The 14,926-nt window shown below is 44.0% G+C and overlaps 12 non-coding genes across 12 annotated transcripts; all 12 read right to left on the bottom strand.

Annotated features, from left to right (window-relative positions):
• Nucleotides 1-410: 410 nt before the first annotated feature.
• On the bottom strand, nt 411-574 carry LOC140167089 (U1 spliceosomal RNA). Its single transcript, XR_011860949.1, has one exon. It is a non-coding gene; the product is annotated as a U1 spliceosomal RNA (small nuclear RNA).
• A 1,119-nt stretch (nt 575-1,693) lies between these two features.
• Nucleotides 1,694-1,855, bottom strand: LOC140167072 (U1 spliceosomal RNA). The gene has a single exon (XR_011860933.1). It is a non-coding gene; the product is annotated as a U1 spliceosomal RNA (small nuclear RNA).
• Nucleotides 1,856-2,975: 1,120 nt separating this feature from the next.
• On the bottom strand, nt 2,976-3,136 carry LOC140167088 (U1 spliceosomal RNA). The gene has a single exon (XR_011860948.1). It is a non-coding gene; the product is annotated as a U1 spliceosomal RNA (small nuclear RNA).
• A 1,121-nt stretch (nt 3,137-4,257) lies between these two features.
• On the bottom strand, nt 4,258-4,418 carry LOC140167083 (U1 spliceosomal RNA). Its single transcript, XR_011860943.1, has one exon. It is a non-coding gene; the product is annotated as a U1 spliceosomal RNA (small nuclear RNA).
• Nucleotides 4,419-5,537: 1,119 nt separating this feature from the next.
• Nucleotides 5,538-5,699, bottom strand: LOC140167071 (U1 spliceosomal RNA). The gene has a single exon (XR_011860932.1). It is a non-coding gene; the product is annotated as a U1 spliceosomal RNA (small nuclear RNA).
• A 1,120-nt stretch (nt 5,700-6,819) lies between these two features.
• Nucleotides 6,820-6,983, bottom strand: LOC140167059 (U1 spliceosomal RNA). Its single transcript, XR_011860921.1, has one exon. It is a non-coding gene; the product is annotated as a U1 spliceosomal RNA (small nuclear RNA).
• Nucleotides 6,984-8,103: 1,120 nt separating this feature from the next.
• On the bottom strand, nt 8,104-8,266 carry LOC140167057 (U1 spliceosomal RNA). The gene has a single exon (XR_011860919.1). It is a non-coding gene; the product is annotated as a U1 spliceosomal RNA (small nuclear RNA).
• A 1,120-nt stretch (nt 8,267-9,386) lies between these two features.
• LOC140167087 (U1 spliceosomal RNA) lies at nt 9,387-9,550 on the bottom strand. Its single transcript, XR_011860947.1, has one exon. It is a non-coding gene; the product is annotated as a U1 spliceosomal RNA (small nuclear RNA).
• A 1,119-nt stretch (nt 9,551-10,669) lies between these two features.
• On the bottom strand, nt 10,670-10,831 carry LOC140167064 (U1 spliceosomal RNA). Its single transcript, XR_011860926.1, has one exon. It is a non-coding gene; the product is annotated as a U1 spliceosomal RNA (small nuclear RNA).
• Nucleotides 10,832-11,945: 1,114 nt separating this feature from the next.
• On the bottom strand, nt 11,946-12,107 carry LOC140167070 (U1 spliceosomal RNA). Its single transcript, XR_011860931.1, has one exon. It is a non-coding gene; the product is annotated as a U1 spliceosomal RNA (small nuclear RNA).
• Nucleotides 12,108-13,228: 1,121 nt separating this feature from the next.
• Nucleotides 13,229-13,392, bottom strand: LOC140167096 (U1 spliceosomal RNA). The gene has a single exon (XR_011860956.1). It is a non-coding gene; the product is annotated as a U1 spliceosomal RNA (small nuclear RNA).
• A 1,120-nt stretch (nt 13,393-14,512) lies between these two features.
• On the bottom strand, nt 14,513-14,673 carry LOC140167078 (U1 spliceosomal RNA). The gene has a single exon (XR_011860939.1). It is a non-coding gene; the product is annotated as a U1 spliceosomal RNA (small nuclear RNA).
• Nucleotides 14,674-14,926: the final 253 nt, after the last annotated feature.

Genomic DNA, 14,926 nt, shown 5'->3' with positions numbered 1-14,926 from the left:
AAGAAAGGCTGCAGAAAAAGACAACATCGGCAGAACTTACATGCACTTTTGGTCAAACGGTGTGTCATGATGTTAGTGTCCCCAACATTGCTTCCAAGTTTCATTTCGAGGCAGAAGTATAATCTTCACATGTGTTTTCACTGCACGACTTTAAATACTGCTTGCTTTGTTTTCCGCGTCTTACCAGTGTAGCTAGGCTGCACTCATTGCGGCGCCGCGCGAATACGCGACTCCGCGCTCGCGAGCGTCGCACGGTACAAGCAGTATTGGACGCGAATAAAGCAGACGCGATCCTGGGTGGTATTATCGTGCCAGAAGTTGTTGGACACCAAGGTCCTTGTGATGTGATCATGGTGAGCAATGTAGGCCTATTTCAAAGGCATCTAGACTCTTTCTTTTGTATTTATTATCAGGGGATAGCGCGTACGCAGTCCCCCACTACCATAAATTATACGCCCGAGTTCCCCACGTTTGGGGGAATCGCGGGGGTCAGCCCAACCGAAGTGCAATGGAAAGGCCTCGCCCTGGGGGAACCTCCTTGATGATCAAGGTTGCCCCTGCGCCAGGTAAGTATGCTTAATATAAAAAAAAAAAAACACTGGCTTCACACTGTGTTTAGAAAAACTATGGTGTTGAGCAGGGTAAAATGACCGTTTCTTTGTCCTATTTTACATTCGCATGATAGGATCGAGGAGTTTAATAGCAAAATACAAAGTGAAAGAAAAGAGCGTGCTTTGCCGTATCGGTATCGCTCCTTCAAGCGCCATCCAGCACTTTTAGGGTCCGATATCGGGCTATCTTCAGTAGATAGCACGTGACAGATGTCAAGTTTCCAAAGTCAGAAACAGCCGACAGAGGGCGCAAATAAGGCTTCTGATACGGTCTGGAAATAAGTAGTAAAAAACCCATAGTATAATATTGGTAATGGAGTATAAACCTACTGAAGTGTCACGAACCTAAGTGTCAACAGTAGGGTACGTGTCACAAAGTAGGCCTCTCATATTACGAGTGTGCCTGTTGAATGAACTCATAAATTACCGAAAATGGCACCATTTGTCTCCGAAAACAGAAAGAACCCGGAAGAAAAGAGAGAAAAGTTTATTACAGACAGAATAATTAGAAGCGTACAGTAAAACAAAAGGAAACCCATGTATTGCGATAATGTTATCCCATAAAGATTCGGAATTTCTGAATTATTTGAAATTCAAACAAATTAAAATACAGTTTTTACCTGGCGCGCCAATAAGGCGACATTTCAAATCAAAATGACGCAGAACAAAGTCAAGAAAGGCTGCAGAAAAAGACAACATCGGCAGAACTTACATGCACTTTTGGTCAAACGGTGTGTCATGATGTTAGTGTCCCCAACATTGCTTCCAAGTTTCATTTCGAGGCAGAAGTATAATCTTCACATGTGTTTTCACTGCACGACTTTAAATACTGCTTGCTTTGTTTTCCGCGTCTTACCAGTGTAGCTAGGCTGCACTCATTGCGGCGCCGCGCGAATACGCGACTCCGCGCTCGCGAGCGTCGCACGGTACAAGCAGTATTGGACGCGAATAAAGCAGACGCGATCCTGGGTGGTATTATCGTGCCAGAAGTTGTTGGACACCAAGGTCCTTGTGATGTGATCATGGTGAGCAATGTAGGCCTATTTCAAAGGCATCTAGACTCTTTCTTTTGTATTTATTATCAGGGGATAGCGCGTACGCAGTCCCCACTACCATAAATTATACGCCCGAGTTCCCCACGTTTGGGGGAATCGCAGGGTCAGCCCAACCGAAGTGCAATGGAAAGGCCTCGCCCTGGGGGAACCTCCTTGATGATCAAGGTTGCCCCTGCGCCAGGTAAGTATGCTTCTTATCCGGACAAAAAAACACTGGCTTCACACTGTGTTTAGAAAAACTATGGTGTTGAGCAGGGTAAAATGACCGTTTCTTTGTCCTATTTTACATTCGCATGATAGGATCGAGGAGTTTAATAGCAAAATACAAAGTGAAAGAAAAGAGCGTGCTTTGCCGTATCGGTATCGCTCCTTCAAGCGCCATCCAGCACTTTTTAGGGTCCGATATCGGGCTATCTTCAGTAGATAGCACGTGACAGATGTCAAGTTTCCAAAGTCAGAAACAGCCGACAGAGGGCGCAAATAAGGCTTCTGATACGGTCTGGAAATAAGTAAAAAAAAACCCATAGTATAATATTGGTAATGGAGTATAAACCTACTGAAGTGTCACGAACCTAAGTGTCAACAGTAGGGTACGTGTCACAAAGTAGGCCTCTCATATTACGAGTGTGCCTGTTGAATGAACTCATAAATTACCGAAAATGGCACCATTTGTCTCCGAAAACAGAAAGAACCCGGAAGAAAAGAGAGAAAAGTTTATTACAGACAGAATAATTAGAAGCGTACAGTAAAACAAAAGGAAACCCATGTATTGCGATAATGTTATCCCATAAAGATTCGGAATTTCTGAATTATTTGAAATTCAAACAAATTAAAATACAGTTTTTACCTGGCGCGCCAATAAGGCGACATTTCAAATCAAAATGACGCAGAACAAAGTCAAGAAAGGCTGCAGAAAAAGACAACATCGGCAGAACTTACATGCACTTTTGGTCAAACGGTGTGTCATGATGTTAGTGTCCCCAACATTGCTTCCAAGTTTCATTTCGAGGCAGAAGTATAATCTTCACATGTGTTTTCACTGCACGACTTTAAATACTGCTTGCTTTGTTTTCCGCGTCTTACCAGTGTAGCTAGGCTGCACTCATTGCGGCGCCGCGCGAATACGCGACTCCGCGCTCGCGAGCGTCGCACGGTACAAGCAGTATTGGACGCGAATAAAGCAGACGCGATCCTGGGTGGTATTATCGTGCCAGAAGTTGTTGGACACCAAGGTCCTTGTGATGTGATCATGGTGAGCAATGTAGGCCTATTTCAAAGGCATCTAGACTCTTTCTTTTGTATTTATTATCAGGGGATAGCGCGTACGCAGTCCCCACTACCATAAATTATACGCCCGAGTTCCCACGTTTGGGGGAATCGCAGGGTCAGCCCAACCGAAGTGCAATGGAAAGGCCTCGCCCTGGGGGAACCTCCTTGATGATCAAGGGTGCCCCTGCGCCAGGTAAGTATGCTTCTTATCCGAACAAAAAAACACTGGCTTCACACTGTGTTTAGAAAAACTATGGTGTTGAGCAGGGTAAAATGACCGTTTCTTTGTCCTATTTTACATTCGCATGATAGGATCGAGGAGTTTAATAGCAAAATACAAAGTGAAAGAAAAGAGCGTGCTTTGCCGTATCGGTATCGCTCCTTCAAGCGCCATCCAGCACGTTTCAGGGTCCGATATCGGGCTATCTTCAGTAGATAGCACGTGACAGATGTCAAGTTTCCAAAGTCAGAAACAGCCGACAGAGGGCGCAAATAAGGCTTCTGATACGGTCTGGAAATAAGTAGTAAAAAAACCCATAGTATAATATTGGTAATGGAGTATAAACCTACTGAAGTGTCACGAACCTAAGTGTCAACAGTAGGGTACGTGTCACAAAGTAGGCCTCTCATATTACGAGTGTGCCTGTTGAATGAACTCATAAATTACCGAAAATGGCACCATTTGTCTCCGAAAACAGAAAGAACCCGGAAGAAAAGAGAGAAAAGTTTATTACAGACAGAATAATTAGAAGCGTACAGTAAAACAAAAGGAAACCCATGTATTGCGATAATGTTATCCCATAAAGATTCGGAATTTCTGAATTATTTGAAATTCAAACAAATTAAAATACAGTTTTTACCTGGCGCGCCAATAAGGCGACATTTCAAATCAAAATGACGCAGAACAAAGTCAAGAAAGGCTGCAGAAAAAGACAACATCGGCAGAACTTACATGCACTTTTGGTCAAACGGTGTGTCATGATGTTAGTGTCCCCAACATTGCTTCCAAGTTTCATTTCGAGGCAGAAGTATAATCTTCACATGTGTTTTCACTGCACGACTTTAAATACTGCTTGCTTTGTTTTCCGCGTCTTACCAGTGTAGCTAGGCTGCACTCATTGCGGCGCCGCGCGAATACGCGACTCCGCGCTCGCGAGCGTCGCACGGTACAAGCAGTATTGGACGCGAATAAAGCAGACGCGATCCTGGGTGGTATTATCGTGCCAGAAGTTGTTGGACACCAAGGTCCTTGTGATGTGATCATGGTGAGCAATGTAGGCCTATTTCAAAGGCATCTAGACTCTTTCTTTTGTATTTATTATCAGGGGATAGCGCGTACGCAGTCCCCACTACCATAAATTATACGCCCGAGTTCCCCACGTTTGGGGGAATCGCAGGGTCAGCCCAACCGAAGTGCAATGGAAAGGCCTCGCCCTGGGGAACCTCCTTGATGATCAAGGTTGCCCCTGCGCCAGGTAAGTATGCTTCTTATCCGGACAAAAAACACTGGCTTCACACTGTGTTTAGAAAAACTATGGTGTTGAGCAGGGTAAAATGACCGTTTCTTTGTCCTATTTTACATTCGCATGATAGGATCGAGGAGTTTAATAGCAAAATACAAAGTGAAAGAAAAGAGCGTGCTTTGCCGTATCGGTATCGCTCCTTCAAGCGCCATCCAGCACTTTTAGGGTCCGATATCGGGCTATCTTCAGTAGATAGCACGTGACAGATGTCAAGTTTCCAAAGTCAGAAACAGCCGACAGAGGGCGCAAATAAGGCTTCTGATACGGTCTGGAAATAAGTAAAAAAAAACCCATAGTATAATATTGGTAATGGAGTATAAACCTACTGAAGTGTCACGAACCTAAGTGTCAACAGTAGGGTACGTGTCACAAAGTAGGCCTCTCATATTACGAGTGTGCCTGTTGAATGAACTCATAAATTACCGAAAATGGCACCATTTGTCTCCGAAAACAGAAAGAACCCGGAAGAAAAGAGAGAAAAGTTTATTACAGACAGAATAATTAGAAGCGTACAGTAAAACAAAAGGAAACCCATGTATTGCGATAATGTTATCCCATAAAGATTCGGAATTTCTGAATTATTTGAAATTCAAACAAATTAAAATACAGTTTTTACCTGGCGCGCCAATAAGGCGACATTTCAAATCAAAATGACGCAGAACAAAGTCAAGAAAGGCTGCAAAAAAAAGACAACATCGGCAGAACTTACATGCACTTTTGGTCAAACGGTGTGTCATGATGTTAGTGTCCCCAACATTGCTTCCAAGTTTCATTTCGAGGCAGAAGTATAATCTTCACATGTGTTTTCACTGCACGACTTTAAATACTGCTTGCTTTGTTTTCCGCGTCTTACCAGTGTAGCTAGGCTGCACTCATTGCGGCGCCGCGCGAATACGCGACTCCGCGCTCGCGAGCGTCGCACGGTACAAGCAGTATTGGACGCGAATAAAGCAGACGCGATCCTGGGTGGTATTATCGTGCCAGAAGTTGTTGGACACCAAGGTCCTTGTGATGTGATCATGGTGAGCAATGTAGGCCTATTTCAAAGGCATCTAGACTCTTTCTTTTGTATTTATTATCAGGGGATAGCGCGTACGCAGTCCCCACTACCATAAATTATACGCCCGAGTTCCCCACGTTTGGGGGAATCGCAGGGTCAGCCCAACCGAAGTGCAATGGAAAGGCCTCGCCCTGGGGGAACCTCCTTGATGATCAAGGTTGCCCCTGCGCCAGGTAAGTATGCTTCTTATCCGGACAAAAAAACACTGGCTTCACACTGTGTTTAGAAAAACTATGGTGTTGAGCAGGGTAAAATGACCGTTTCTTTGTCCTATTTTACATTCGCATGATAGGATCGAGGAGTTTAATAGCAAAATACAAAGTGAAAGAAAAGAGCGTGCTTTGCCGTATCGGTATCGCTCCTTCAAGCGCCATCCAGCACTTTTAGGGTCCGATATCGGGCTATCTTCAGTAGATAGCACGTGACAGATGTCAAGTTTCCAAAGTCAGAAACAGCCGACAGAGGGCGCAAATAAGGCTTCTGATACGGTCTGGAAATAAATAGAAAAAAAACCCATAGTATAATATTGGTAATGGAGTATAAACCTACTGAAGTGTCACGAACCTAAGTGTCAACAGTAGGGTACGTGTCACAAAGTAGGCCTCTCATATTACGAGTGTGCCTGTTGAATGAACTCATAAATTACCGAAAATGGCACCATTTGTCTCCGAAAACAGAAAGAACCCGGAAGAAAAGAGAGAAAAGTTTATTACAGACAGAATAATTAGAAGCGTACAGTAAAACAAAAGGAAACCCATGTATTGCGATAATGTTATCCCATAAAGATTCGGAATTTCTGAATTATTTGAAATTCAAACAAATTAAAATACAGTTTTTACCTGGCGCGCCAATAAGGCGACATTTCAAATCAAAATGACGCAGAACAAAGTCAAGAAAGGCTGCAGAAAAAGACAACATCGGCAGAACTTACATGCACTTTTGGTCAAACGGTGTGTCATGATGTTAGTGTCCCCAACATTGCTTCCAAGTTTCATTTCGAGGCAGAAGTATAATCTTCACATGTGTTTTCACTGCACGACTTTAAATACTGCTTGCTTTGTTTTCCGCGTCTTACCAGTGTAGCTAGGCTGCACTCATTGCGGCGCCGCGCGAATACGCGACTCCGCGCTCGCGAGCGTCGCACGGTACAAGCAGTATTGGACGCGAATAAAGCAGACGCGATCCTGGGTGGTATTATCGTGCCAGAAGTTGTTGGACACCAAGGTCCTTGTGATGTGATCATGGTGAGCAATGTAGGCCTATTTCAAAGGCATCTAGACTCTTTCTTTTGTATTTATTATCAGGGGATAGCGCGTACGCAGTCCCACACTACCATAAATTATACGCCCGAGTTCCCCACGTTTGGGGGAATCGCAGGGGGCAGCCCAACCGAAGTGCAATGGAAAGGCCTCGCCCTGGGGGAACCTCCTTGATGATCAAGGTTGCCCCTGCGCCAGGTAAGTATGCTTCTTATCCGGAAAAAAAAACACTGGCTTCACACTGTGTTTAGAAAAACTATGGTGTTGAGCAGGGTAAAATGACCGTTTCTTTGTCCTATTTTACATTCGCATGATAGGATCGAGGAGTTTAATAGCAAAATACAAAGTGAAAGAAAAGAGCGTGCTTTGCCGTATCGGTATCGCTCCTTCAAGCGCCATCCAGCACTTTTAGGGTCCGATATCGGGCTATCTTCAGTAGATAGCACGTGACAGATGTCAAGTTTCCAAAGTCAGAAACAGCCGACAGAGGGCGCAAATAAGGCTTCTGATACGGTCTGGAAATAAGTAGTAAAAGAACCCATAGTATAATATTGGTAATGGAGTATAAACCTACTGAAGTGTCACGAACCTAAGTGTCAACAGTAGGGTACGTGTCACAAAGTAGGCCTCTCATATTACGAGTGTGCCTGTTGAATGAACTCATAAATTACCGAAAATGGCACCATTTGTCTCCGAAAACAGAAAGAACCCGGAAGAAAAGAGAGAAAAGTTTATTACAGACAGAATAATTAGAAGCGTACAGTAAAACAAAAGGAAACCCATGTATTGCGATAATGTTATCCCATAAAGATTCGGAATTTCTGAATTATTTGAAATTCAAACAAATTAAAATACAGTTTTTACCTGGCGCGCCAATAAGGCGACATTTCAAATCAAAATGACGCAGAACAAAGTCAAGAAAGGCTGCAGAAAAAGACAACATCGGCAGAACTTACATGCACTTTTGGTCAAACGGTGTGTCATGATGTTAGTGTCCCCAACATTGCTTCCAAGTTTCATTTCGAGGCAGAAGTATAATCTTCACATGTGTTTTCACTGCACGACTTTAAATACTGCTTGCTTTGTTTTCCGCGTCTTACCAGTGTAGCTAGGCTGCACTCATTGCGGCGCCGCGCGAATACGCGACTCCGCGCTCGCGAGCGTCGCACGGTACAAGCAGTATTGGACGCGAATAAAGCAGACGCGATCCTGGGTGGTATTATCGTGCCAGAAGTTGTTGGACACCAAGGTCCTTGTGATGTGATCATGGTGAGCAATGTAGGCCTATTTCAAAGGCATCTAGACTCTTTCTTTTGTATTTATTATCAGGGGATAGCGCGTACGCAGTCCCCACTACCATAAATTATACGCCCGAGTTCCCCACGTTTGGGGGAATCGCAGGGGTCAGCCCAACCGAAGTGCAATGGAAAGGCCTCGCCCTGGGGGGACCTCCTTGATGATCAAGGTTGCCCCTGCGCCAGGTAAGTATGCTTCTTATCCGGACAAAAAAACACTGGCTTCACACTGTGTTTAGAAAAACTATGGTGTTGAGCAGGGTAAAATGACCGTTTCTTTGTCCTATTTTACATTCGCATGATAGGATCGAGGAGTTTAATAGCAAAATACAAAGTGAAAGAAAAGAGCGTGCTTTGCCGTATCGGTATCGCTCCTTCAAGCGCCATCCAGCACTTGTTAGGGTCCGATATCGGGCTATCTTCAGTAGATAGCACGTGACAGATGTCAAGATTCCAAAGTCAGAAACAGCCGACAGAGGGCGCAAATAAGGCTTCTGATACGGTCTGGAAATAAGTAGGAAAAAGACCCATAGTATAATATTGGTAATGGAGTATAAACCTACTGAAGTGTCACGAACCTAAGTGTCAACAGTAGGGTACGTGTCACAAAGTAGGCCTCTCATATTACGAGTGTGCCTGTTGAATGAACTCATAAATTACCGAAAATGGCACCATTTGTCTCCGAAAACAGAAAGAACCCGGAAGAAAAGAGAGAAAAGTTTATTACAGACAGAATAATTAGAAGCGTACAGTAAAACAAAAGGAAACCCATGTATTGCGATAATGTTATCCCATAAAGATTCGGAATTTCTGAATTATTTGAAATTCAAACAAATTAAAATACAGTTTTACCTGGCGCGCCAATAAGGCGACATTTCAAATCAAAATGACGCAGAACAAAGTCAAGAAAGGCTGCAGAAAAAGACAACATCGGCAGAACTTACATGCACTTTTGGTCAAACGGTGTGTCATGATGTTAGTGTCCCCAACATTGCTTCCAAGTTTCATTTCGAGGCAGAAGTATAATCTTCACATGTGTTTTCACTGCACGACTTTAAATACTGCTTGCTTTGTTTTCCGCGTCTTACCAGTGTAGCTAGGCTGCACTCATTGCGGCGCCGCGCGAATACGCGACTCCGCGCTCGCGAGCGTCGCACGGTACAAGCAGTATTGGACGCGAATAAAGCAGACGCGATCCTGGGTGGTATTATCGTGCCAGAAGTTGTTGGACACCAAGGTCCTTGTGATGTGATCATGGTGAGCAATGTAGGCCTATTTCAAAGGCATCTAGACTCTTTCTTTTGTATTTATTATCAGGGGATAGCGCGTACGCAGTCCCAAACTACCATAAATTATACGCCCGAGTTCCCCACGTTTGGGGGAATCGCCGGGGTCAGCCCAACCGAAGTGCAATGGAAAGGCCTCGCCACGGGGGAACCTCCTTGATGATCAAGGTTGCCCCTGCGCCAGGTAAGTATGCTTCTTATCCGGACAAAAAACACTGGCTTCACACTGTGTTTAGAAAAACTATGGTGTTGAGCAGGGTAAAATGACCGTTTCTTTGTCCTATTTTACATTCGCATGATAGGATCGAGGAGTTTAATAGCAAAATACAAAGTGAAAGAAAAGAGCGTGCTTTGCCGTATCGGTATCGCTCCTTCAAGCGCCATCCAGCACTTTTTAGGGTCCGATATCGGGCTATCTTCAGTAGATAGCACGTGACAGATGTCAAGTTTCCAAAGTCAGAAACAGCCGACAGAGGGCGCAAATAAGGCTTCTGATACGGTCTGGAAATAAGTAGTAAAAAACCCATAGTATAATATTGGTAATGGAGTATAAACCTACTGAAGTGTCACGAACCTAAGTGTCAACAGTAGGGTACGTGTCACAAAGTAGGCCTCTCATATTACGAGTGTGCCTGTTGAATGAACTCATAAATTACCGAAAATGGCACCATTTATCCCCGAAAACAGAAAGAACCCGGAAGAAAAGAGAGAAAAGTTTATTACAGACAGAATAATTAGAAGCGTACAGTAAAACAAAAGGAAACCCATGTATTGCGATAATGTTATCCCATAAAGATTCGGAATTTCTGAATTATTTGAAATTCAAACAAATTAAAATACAGTTTTTACCTGGCGCGCCAATAAGGCGACATTTCAAATCAAAATGACGCAGAACAAAGTCAAGAAAGGCTGCAGAAAAAGACAACATCGGCAGAACTTACATGCACTTTTGGTCAAACGGTGTGTCATGATGTTAGTGTCCCCAACATTGCTTCCAAGTTTCATTTCGAGGCAGAAGTATAATCTTCACATGTGTTTTCACTGCACGACTTTAAATACTGCTTGCTTTGTTTTCCGCGTCTTACCAGTGTAGCTAGGCTGCACTCATTGCGGCGCCGCGCGAATACGCGACTCCGCGCTCGCGAGCGTCGCACGGTACAAGCAGTATTGGACGCGCATAAAGCAGACGCGATCCTGGGTGGTATTATCGTGCCAGAAGTTGTTGGACACCAAGGTCCTTGTGATGTGATCATGGTGAGCAATGTAGGCCTATTTCAAAGGCATCTAGACTCTTTCTTTTGTATTTATTATCAGGGGATAGCGCGTACGCAGTCCCCACTACCATAAATTATACGCCCGAGTTCCCCACGTTTGGGGGAATCGCAGGGGTCAGCCCAACCGAAGTGCAATGGAAAGGCCTCGCCCTGGGGAACCTCCTTGATGATCAAGGTTGCCCCTGCGCCAGGTAAGTATGCTTCAAAAACGAAAAAAAAAACACTGGCTTCACACTGTGTTTAGAAAAACTATGGTGTTGAGCAGGGTAAAATGACCGTTTCTTTGTCCTATTTTACATTCGCATGATAGGATCGAGGAGTTTAATAGCAAAATACAAAGTGAAAGAAAAGAGCGTGCTTTGCCGTATCGGTATCGCTCCTTCAAGCGCCATCCAGCACTTTTAGGGTCCGATATCGGGCTATCTTCAGTAGATAGCACGTGACAGATGTCAAGTTTCCAAAGTCAGAAACAGCCGACAGAGGGCGCAAATAAGGCTTCTGATACGGTCTGGAAAAAAGAAAAAAAAAAACCCATAGTATAATATTGGTAATGGAGTATAAACCTACTGAAGTGTCACGAACCTAAGTGTCAACAGTAGGGTACGTGTCACAAAGTAGGCCTCTCATATTACGAGTGTGCCTGTTGAATGAACTCATAAATTACCGAAAATGGCACCATTTGTCTCCGAAAACAGAAAGAACCCGGAAGAAAAGAGAGAAAAGTTTATTACAGACAGAATAATTAGAAGCGTACAGTAAAACAAAAGGAAACCCATGTATTGCGATAATGTTATCCCATAAAGATTCGGAATTTCTGAATTATTTGAAATTCAAACAAATTAAAATACAGTTTTTACCTGGCGCGCCAATAAGGCGACATTTCAAATCAAAATGACGCAGAACAAAGTCAAGAAAGGCTGCAGAAAAAGACAACATCGGCAGAACTTACATGCACTTTTGGTCAAACGGTGTGTCATGATGTTAGTGTCCCCAACATTGCTTCCAAGTTTCATTTCGAGGCAGAAGTATAATCTTCACATGTGTTTTCACTGCACGACTTTAAATACTGCTTGCTTTGTTTTCCGCGTCTTACCAGTGTAGCTAGGCTGCACTCATTGCGGCGCCGCGCGAATACGCGACTCCGCGAGCGTCGCACGGTACAAGCAGTATTGGACGCGAATAAAGCAGACGCGATCCTGGGTGGTATTATCGTGCCAGAAGTTGTTGGACACCAAGGTCCTTGTGATGTGATCATGGTGAGCAATGTAGGCCTATTTCAAAGGCATCTAGACTCTTTCTTTTGTATTTATTATCAGGGGATAGCGCGTACGCAGTCCCCACTACCATAAATTATACGCCCGAGTTCCCCACGTTTGGGGGAATCGCAGGGTCAGCCCAACCGAAGTGCAATGGAAAGGCCTCGCCCTGGGGGAACCTCCTTGATGATCAAGGTTGCCCCTGCGCCAGGTAAGTATGCTTCTTATCCGGAAAAAAAAACACTGGCTTCACACTGTGTTTAGAAAAACTATGGTGTTGAGCAGGGTAAAATGACCGTTTCTTTGTCCTATTTTACATTCGCATGATAGGATCGAGGAGTTTAATAGCAAAATACAAAGTGAAAGAAAAGAGCGTGCTTTGCCGTATCGGTATCGCTCCTTCAAGCGCCATCCAGCACTTTTTAGGGTCCGATATCGGGCTATCTTCAGTAGATAGCACGTGACAGATGTCAAGTTTCCAAAGTCAGAAACAGCCGACAGAGGGCGCAAATAAGGCTTCTGATACGGTCTGGAAATAAGTAGTAAAAAAACCCATAGTATAATATTGGTAATGGAGTATAAACCTACTGAAGTGTCACGAACCTAAGTGTCAACAGTAGGGTACGTGTCACAAAGTAGGCCTCTCATATTACGAGTGTGCCTGTTGAATGAACTCATAAATTACCGAAAATGGCACCATTTGTCTCCGAAAACAGAAAGAACCCGGAAGAAAAGAGAGAAAAGTTTATTACAGACAGAATAATTAGAAGCGTACAGTAAAACAAAAGGAAACCCATGTATTGCGATAATGTTATCCCATAAAGATTCGGAATTTCTGAATTATTTGAAATTCAAACAAATTAAAATACAGTTTTTACCTGGCGCGCCAATAAGGCGACATTTCAAATCAAAATGACGCAGAACAAAGTCAAGAAAGGCTGCAGAAAAAGACAACATCGGCAGAACTTACATGCACTTTTGGTCAAACGGTGTGTCATGATGTTAGTGTCCCCAACATTGCTTCCAAGTTTCATTTCGAGGCAGAAGTATAATCTTCACATGTGTTTTCACTGCACGACTTTAAATACTGCTTGCTTTGTTTTCCGCGTCTTACCAGTGTAGCTAGGCTGCACTCATTGCGGCGCCGCGCGAATACGCGACTCCGCGCTCGCGAGCGTCGCACGGTACAAGCAGTATTGGACGCGAATAAAGCAGACGCGATCCTGGGTGGTATTATCGTGCCAGAAGTTGTTGGACACCAAGGTCCTTGTGATGTGATCATGGTGAGCAATGTAGGCCTATTTCAAAGGCATCTAGACTCTTTCTTTTGTATTTATTATCAGGGGATAGCGCGTACACAGTCCCCCACTACCATAAATTATACGCCCGAGTTCCCCACGTTTGGGGGAATCGCAGGGGTCAGCCCAACCGAAGTGCAATGGAAAGGCCTCGCCCTGGGGGAACATCCTTGATGATCAAGGTTGCACATGCGCCAGGTAAGTATGCTTCTTATCCGGAAAAAAAAACACTGGCTTCACACTGTGTTTAGAAAAACTATGGTGTTGAGCAGGGTAAAATGACCGTTTCTTTGTCCTATTTTACATTCGCATGATAGGATCGAGGAGTTTAATAGCAAAATACAAAGTGAAAGAAAAGAGCGTGCTTTGCCGTATCGGTATCGCTCCTTCAAGCGCCATCCAGCACTTTTTAGGGTCCGATATCGGGCTATCTTCAGTAGATAGCACGTGACAGATGTCAAGTTTCCAAAGTCAGAAACAGCCGACAGAGGGCGCAAATAAGGCTTCTGATACGGTCTGGAAATAAGTAGTAAAAAACCCATAGTATAATATTGGTAATGGAGTATAAACCTACTGAAGTGTCACGAACCTAAGTGTCAACAGTAGGGTACGTGTCACAAAGTAGGCCTCTCATATTACGAGTGTGCCTGTTGAATGAACTCATAAATTACCGAAAATGGCACCATTTGTCTCCGAAAACAGAAAGAACCCGGAAGAAAAGAGAGAAAAGTTTATTACAGACAGAATAATTAGAAGCGTACAGTAAAACAAAAGGAAACCCATGTATTGCGATAATGTTATCCCATAAAGATTCGGAATTTCTGAATTATTTGAAATTCAAACAAATTAAAATACAGTTTTTACCTGGCGCGCCAATAAGGCGACATTTCAAATCAAAATGACGCAGAACAAAGTCAAGAAAGGCTGCAGAAAAAGACAACATCGGCAGAACTTACATGCACTTTTGGTCAAACGGTGTGTCATGATGTTAGTGTCCCCAACATTGCTTCCAAGTTTCATTTCGAGGCAGAAGTATAATCTTCACATGTGTTTTCACTGCACGACTTTAAATACTGCTTGCTTTGTTTTCCGCGTCTTACCAGTGTAGCTAGGCTGCACTCATTGCGGCGCCGCGCGAATACGCGACTCCGCGCTCGCGAGCGTCGCACGGTACAAGCAGTATTGGACGCGAATAAAGCAGACGCGATCCTGGGTGGTATTATCGTGCCAGAAGTTGTTGGACACCAAGGTCCTTGTGATGTGATCATGGTGAGCAATGTAGGCCTATTTCAAAGGCATCTAGACTCTTTCTTTTGTATTTATTATCAGGGGATAGCGCGTACGCAGTCCCCACTACCATAAATTATACGCCCGAGTTCCCCACGTTTGGGGAATCGCAGGGTCAGCCCAACCGAAGTGCAATGGAAAGGCCTCGCCCTGGGGGAACCTCCTTGATGATCAAGGTTGCCCCTGCGCCAGGTAAGTATGCTTCTTATCCGGACAAAAAAACACTGGCTTCACACTGTGTTTAGAAAAACTATGGTGTTGAGCAGGGTAAAATGACCGTTTCTTTGTCCTATTTTACATTCGCATGATAGGATCGAGGAGTTTAATAGCAAAATACAAAGTGAAAGAAAAGAGCGTGCTTTGCCGTATCGGTATCGCTCCTTCAAGCGCCATCCAGCACTTTTTAGGGTCCGATATCGGGCTATCTTCAGTAGATAGCACGTGACAGATGTC

Source organism: Amphiura filiformis, chromosome 12, assembly GCF_039555335.1.
Source record: "Amphiura filiformis chromosome 12, Afil_fr2py, whole genome shotgun sequence".
NCBI classification, from domain to species: domain Eukaryota; kingdom Metazoa; phylum Echinodermata; class Ophiuroidea; order Amphilepidida; family Amphiuridae; genus Amphiura; species Amphiura filiformis.
This window is presented reverse-complemented; position numbering and strand designations above follow the sequence as displayed.